Source organism: Ctenopharyngodon idella, chromosome 12, assembly GCF_019924925.1.
Source record: "Ctenopharyngodon idella isolate HZGC_01 chromosome 12, HZGC01, whole genome shotgun sequence".
Classification (NCBI taxonomy): domain Eukaryota; kingdom Metazoa; phylum Chordata; class Actinopteri; order Cypriniformes; family Xenocyprididae; genus Ctenopharyngodon; species Ctenopharyngodon idella.
Window position 1 is genome coordinate 1,145,190 of NC_067231.1, and position 7,581 is coordinate 1,152,770.

Consider the following 7,581-nt stretch of genomic DNA (forward strand, 5'->3'; position numbering starts at 1 on the left):
GAAACAACTGTCCTTAAAACTGTGCTGATGAGAGCAACCGCTCATCAAGAATGAGGCATGGTGGAGATGGAGAGGACCTGTGCCCTCCGGTGATCTGGAGTGTGTTGTTGACTGAGGCCGGACACGGTGTTCAGCAGCTTGTTTGTTTTTCCTACTCGTATTGGACATATACGGTGGTCTGTCTGCCGGGGGCCCGTCCGCGCTCGCTGCTGCTCGGAGAATGTAAACAGATCCAGAGCCAGACATGGGAGCAGAGATTCACCATTCTGTGCAAAGTGATATTGATGAGAATTATGATAAAAACCACTATATTATCGATCACAGGCATTCACACAAGCTTTCTCTTAACAATAAAGGTTCCAAAAGGGGGTTTTCGCAGCGATGCCGTCCCAGTTTACAAAAATCTGTTTTTCTAACGTTGCCCTTAAGTTATGATAATGTTCAAAACATCATTTTTCTTGGTTATACAAATGTTAAGGGAACATTACATTTTATCATTCTTCAAACATTATGGGAATGTTACTTTTGAATGTTCTCTGAACGTTCTGAAACAAGTATAAACAATTTAAAAACACTAGAAGAACATCCAACTGAAAAAAAAACATTCCATGAATGATGTATAAATAACATTTTGAGAACATTATTAAAGATCAGATAACTTTGAACGAACATTCTATTAATGTTACTGGAAGAACGGTTGTTCATAACTTTGAGAGAACCTTGCCAGAACGTTCTGAGAATGTTCCCTGTTAGCTGCGATAGAAGAACCATTTTTGGTTTAACGGTTCTTAAAAGAACCACTTTTTTTTATAAGTGCAATGCACTCTCAACAATAAAGGGTCTTTATTGGTGATTAAAGTTCCATGTAGAGCCTTTAACATCCATGGAACCTTTTCAATGCACAAAAGGTTCTTTACACCGGAAAAAAAGGTTATTAAAATGTTCTTCACACAAGAACCAAAAAATGGTTCTTTTAAGAACTGATCACTGAAAGGTTCTTTGGGGAAACCCCTTTTTCTGCAAAACCCTTTTTTTTTTTTTGAAAGGTTTTTCCATGGATTTTAAAGGATTAGTTCACTTCTGAATTAAAATTTCCTAATAATTTACTCACCCCCATGTCATCCAATATGTTCATGTCTTTCTTTTTTCAGTTGAAAAGCAATTAAGGATTTTTCAGGAAAACATTCCAGGATTTTTCTCCGTATAGTGGACTTCACTGGGGTTCAACGGGTTGAAGGTCCAAATGTCAGTTTCAGTGCAGCTTCAAAGAGCTCTACATGATCCCAGACGAGGAATAAGAGTCTTATCTAGAGAAACCATCGGACATTTTCTATAAACATACTTTTAACCACAAATGCTCGTCTTGCACTGCTCTGTGATGCTCCACGCATTATGTAATCATGTTGGAAAGGTCACGCGTGACGTAGGTGGAAGTACCGATCCAGTGTAAGCGAACGTGCAAAGATTAAGTCAAACGGCCTTTACAAAAAAAAGGTAAAACAATTATGTCGGACGATTTTGTATTTGGAGGAGAAAATGAGATTTTTCGTCCTACCGCAGTACTTCCGCCTGCATCACACGTGACCTTTCCAACGTGATTACATAATTGCAGAGCAGTGCAAGACGAGCATTTGTGGTTAAAAAGTATAAAATTTGTAATTTTCTTAGAAAATGACCGATGGTTTCTCTAGATAAGACTCTTATTCCTCGTCTGGGATCATGTAGAGCTCTTTGAAGCTGCACTGAAACTGACATTTGGACCTTCAACCCGTTGAACCCCAGTGAAGTCCACTATATGGAGAAAAATCCTGGAATGTTTTCCTCAGAAACCTTCATTTCTTTTCCACTGAAGAAAGAAAGACATAAACATCTTGGATGACATGGGGGTGAGTCCCAACTAATCCTTTAAAGGATCTTCATGGAACCTCAGATGCCAATAAAGAAATGAGCAATTCTAGATATTTTCTGGCTTACATGAAGCTGTAAAACTGGTCCCGTCATTAGTGTGGTGTTATATACACACACGGATAACAGTTTGTACTCTTACACACAGTATATAATGCGTAACGCTGCCGATGTGCTTCTTCTCTTGGCTCACCTGGAGCTTGAAATGAAAAGAGGTTGAAATTAAAACACACATGCCGCATTTTAATGGCTTTGCGGGCCAAACAATTTATGCATCTATCATGCAACCTGTTTACATTCCCCTGACACCACCTGTCCAGAGCACCAAACACACTTTAACCCATTTACAGCTGACCATAAACAGTTTGAAACAAGAGCTGAACAGATTCCCCCCAACAAAGTTGTGTGTTTACTAAGCACTATGAGGATGATAAAGCTGAAACCTCGTGAAAAATTCAGCTGTGAATAACTTCTGAAATATTTTTCTCAAGTCACGAAAACTTGCATATGGACACATAACTTCACATCAGTGAGCAGATGAAACACTGTGTACAGAACATGAGGCATTTAACAGCATCTTTTATCCGAAGAGGAACAAAAGCAATGCATCAAAGAGCCAACAATATTTTTAACACACAATACCAGGATTATCAGACATCTAGATTAGGAAGCGAGCTAGAGAAGAGGAGAAATGCAGATATAGTGCAATATTATTATTAATATACAGGACACAGAGAGAGCAACATGGTGTGTGGTTTTAAAACTGCATCACAGAGAGTTTTATGTTTATTGGCAGACTGAAAATGGAGAAATGCAGAGATCTCTCTGTAAAACTGTGGTTACATTTACACTCACTGCAAAAAAATGTTTTCCTCAGTAGTTGAAACAGTTGAAAAGCTTTCTTTATGCAAGCAGATCTTCACAAACATGGCATTCTCTTAACAGCAGGAAATCTCCTCTCAGCTCTTCCAAATTCCCAAACGTTCCAGAGGTTTCTTCATATCCTAGCTGTGGCATGTCTGTCCGGTTTGAGGGAATCGAGCGGTCCGGGTCATTACTGAGTGCTTTCCATCTTTAATTGTTCTTGCACAACCTTTGATGAGTTTTAGATAATTATCTTGAAAAATGTTCATTAGACGAAGAACAATAGTTGTGGGCTTCTGCTAATCGGAAATGATTACTGTGATGTTATTACTGTGATTATTGGCATCGATGGTTCCATGAAGAACCTGTAACATCCACGGAACCCTTTAAAATAAAGGCTCCAAAAAGGTGTTTTTGTATGATGCAACAGAAGAAGCATTTTTGGTTCCTCATCAGTTCTTAAAAGAAGCATTTTTTCTTAGTGTTTTAATATTGTTAAATGTTAAAACATTTTAATAATCTGAAAATCCTTTTGTGCATTGGAAAGATTCCATGGATGTTAAAGGTTCTTCATGGAACCAATGCCAATAAAGAACCTTCATTGTTAACACCGTGGAACCTTCCCATTGGACAAAAGTTTCTTTAGATTATTAAAATACTCATAACACTACAAATGGTTCTTTTCGGAACTGTTCTTCATCACTTTATTACAAACCCGATTCCAAAAAAGTTGGGACACTGTACAAATTGTGAATAAAAAAGGAATGCAATAATTTACAAATCTCATAAATTATATTTTATTCACAATAGAATATAGATAACATATCAAATGTTGAAAGTGAGACATTTTGAAATGTCATGACAAATATTGGCTCATTTTGGATTTCATGAGAGCTACACATTCCAAAAAAGTTGGGACAGGTAGCAATAAGAGGCCGGAAAAGTTAAATGTACATATAAGGAACAGCTGGAGGACCAATTTGCAACTTATTAGGTCAATTGGCAACATGATTGGGTATAAAAAGAGCCTCTCAGAGTGGCAGTGTCTCTCAGAAGTCAAGATGGGCAGAGGATCACCAATTCCCCCAATGCTGCAGTGAAAAATAGTGGAGCAATATCAGAAAGGAGTTTCTCAGAGAAAAATTGCAAAGAGTTTGAAGTTATCATCATCTACAGTGCATAATATCATCCAAAGATTCAGAGAATCTGGAACAATCTCTGTGCGTAAGGGTCAAGGCCGGAAAACCATACTGGATGCCCATGATCTTCGGGCCCTTAGACGGCACTGCATCACATACAGGAATGCTACTGTAATGGAAATCACAACATGGGCTCAGGAATACTTCCAGAAAACATTGTCGGTGAACACAATCCACCGTGCCATTCGCCGTTGCCGGCTAAAACTCTATAGGTCAAAAAAGAAGCCATGTCTAAACATGATCCAGAAGCGCAGGTGTTTTCTCTGGGCCAAGGCTCATTTAAAATGGACTGTGGCAAAGTGGAAAACTGTTCTGTGGTCAGACGAATCAAAATTTGAAGTTCTTTTTGGAAAACTGGGACGCCATGTCATCCGGACTAAAGAGGACAAGGACAACACAAGTTGTTATCAGTGCTCAGTTCAGAAGCCTGCATCTCTGATGGTATGGGGTTGCATGAGTGCGTGTGGCATGGGCAGCTTACACATCTGGAAAGGCACCATCAATGCTCAAATTCTAGAACAACATATGCTCCCATCCAGATGTCGTCTCTTTCAGGGAAGACCTTGCATTTTCCAACATGACAATGCCAGACCACATACTGCATCAATTACAACATCATGGCTGTGTAGAAGAAGGATCCGGGTACTGAAATGGCCAGCCTGAAGTCCAGATCTTTCACCCATAGAAAACATTTGGCGCATCATAAAGAGGAAGATGCGATGACGAAGACCTAAGACAGTTGAGCAACTAGAAGCCTGTATTAGACAAGAATGGGACAACATTCCTATTCCTAAACTTGAGCAACTTGTCTCCTCAGTCCCCAGACATTTGCAGACTGTTATAAAAAGAAGAGGGGATGCCACACAGTGGTAAACATGGCCTTGTCCCAACTTTTTTGAGATGTGTTGATGCCATGAAATTTAAAATGAAATTAAAATTTTCCCTTAAAATGATACATTTTCTCAATTTAAACATTTGATATGTCATCTATGTTGTATTCTGAATAAAATATTGAAATTTGAAACTTCCACATCATTGCATTCCTTTTTTATTCACAATTTGTAGTGTCCCAACTTTTTTGGAATCGGGTTTGTATTTATATTTACACTTATTTTACTATATTTTTATTTGGAATCATTATTATATTATAGACATAATTAAATATCGATAAAGATTTTGAGAGAAACGTCATTTCACACGGAAACCATCTTTGAAACGCCTCTCGTGCAGCTCCTATCTTTTTGAATGGGGAAACATCAAATTCTCCAAAACTGTTCACTAAGCTCACGATTAAATTTCATATTTGAAAACGCCAATGACTTTACTAATCAACGATTGGCTCTTTCACTTAGAAGGCGGGGCTTATTCGCCATTTTGGGTGTTGCACTTTCTCATTCATAAGTAGTATATATATAAATCGTCTTTGAATGTACATTGTGGTCAAAAAGAGTATTGATGTCAGTCACGTCCTCAAGTATGGCGTTAGAAAGATTGTCTCATATCTGAGGATGGAAACATGCAGACATTTTCATTTCAATAAAAGTACAATTTACAGAATAAACAGTTTATCATGCTGTATCCAAATTTCAGTATCCTGTTCATTATATCAGTAGTAAATTCTGATGAACAGAGCTGAGACTTTATACAGAAAATAAGGTGGTTTCATTCTCAAGTTTTTCTTTTAATATCATCCATCATTTAAAGTGCAGCTATAAAGCGGATTCAGTCAGATTTACTAAATAGAAAGTGCTGTTTGTGTGTCAGTCGCTGTGTGTAGGCTATAACAGATGTCTTTTTCAAACAATGGGTGAGTAGTTCACTTCAATATTTTGTTTCTTTGTAATAGCCTATATTGTGAAATATTATTATGTTGATAAATAGGTCTATAGTGCTTTTTCATCGAGTTCTGTGTGCTGCAAAAGAAAGCTTAGTGCCAGAACTTTACTTGGATTTACGGTTCAGCGTGAATACTGCAACCTGCTAATACACCCTAACGTTCTCAGAATGTTCTGAACAAATGTTCTTCCAGTAATGTTAACAGAACGTCGGTTCAAAGTTATCTGGTCTTTAATAATGTTCTCAAACCGTTAGCACAAAAACATTATTTATACATTGTTCATGGAATGTTTTTCTTAAACATTTCAGTTGGACATTCGTCTTTGGAAAAACATTTTTTTTTTTTTTTTTGCAGCTAACAAAAATATATTCTAAGAACGTTTTGCTAACGTTCTCATTAAGTTATGAAAATGGTATTTCTGAATGTTCTCTGAATTTATTTGGGAACGTTAAGGGAACATTCCGTTTTATCATGAGTTCAAACATTATGGAAATGTTACTTTTGAATGTTCTCTTAACATTCTGAAACGTTCCAGAAGAGGGCGGAGCTTTAACAGCTCGCGCTTCGGTCGCTCAACAACAACAAAGCTGGAGAATCTCACGCAGCCGAAATGAGGATTGTCAGTAACGGTGTTCAGCCTTACATTGTTCAAACCGGAGTCGACACTGATGGAGAGACTCAGGAAGAAGTTACAACTTTTAGACGTTTCTGAATGGTTAGTGGATAAATTTATGTAGTTGCTGTGGAGTTGATTCAACTCATCCACTAGCATGTGCCGTCATGTTAATCTTTTGTGTTGAATTGACCCTCGTTTGTGAAGCAGTCCGGCGTAAAATGACGGCATGTCAACAACACTCTACTACAACAACTCTTCCTCTTCTCTAAAGCAGCCCAACATGGCCCCGCCCCCTTTGTTGTGTGTTCTCGGGGGCGGAGTTTATGTAAATTTTAGGGTTTGTGATGTCACTAATCCAGGAAGAAGCTCATTGTAGTCCCTACCAGCCGTTTGTTGTAGTCCTTAAACAGTGAATTCTGTAAAAGAAAATATCTCAACTTTGAGTGTCGTAACTTTGCAGATGTTGTTTATGCTTAAACAGCAACATTACACACTAACTAAAGTTAAAAAAGTGAAATCATAATCAACCTACCCCTTTAAATTAACATGTAACTAAAACATTCCATGATCGATGTATGAATAATGTATTTGTGTTAACGTTTTGAGAACATTATTAAAGACCAGATATCTATTGAACATTTGTTTATAACTTTGAGAGAACCTGTTAGCTGTGATATAAGTGATATTTAATTTTAGTCTTCCTGAAGTTCCCACAGTCCAGCCGTCAGTGGCAGTGTTTGTGTGGATGTTTACACACACCTCACAGGTGCTAATGCAGTCATTTATCTCAGTGATGTCGAGGAGATGAGCATGCGGCGTGTGGCTGAAGTCAACACACATAGCTGCCCTGGTCATGTCCAGATGGAGAGAAAATAGGCTGAAAAAAAAAAAAACCAGGAAAGATTACTCGCAGGGTCATTTGGAATCCAATGCGAAAGATTTATGAGTCAGAGTCAAGCTGTTATACGTGATTCCCTCCTCACAACCAGCAGCCTCTGCTTTTTCATAGTGTATATGCTGGAAATAAATGAAATAAAATGGCTCATTTTCCACTGAACTTAATGAAATATTTTAAAAACATAAACTGCTAGGTAAAAAGCTTGTAATCTTTAAGATTTTTTAAAAATATATACTTTTCAAAAAGTCTCTTCTGCTCACCA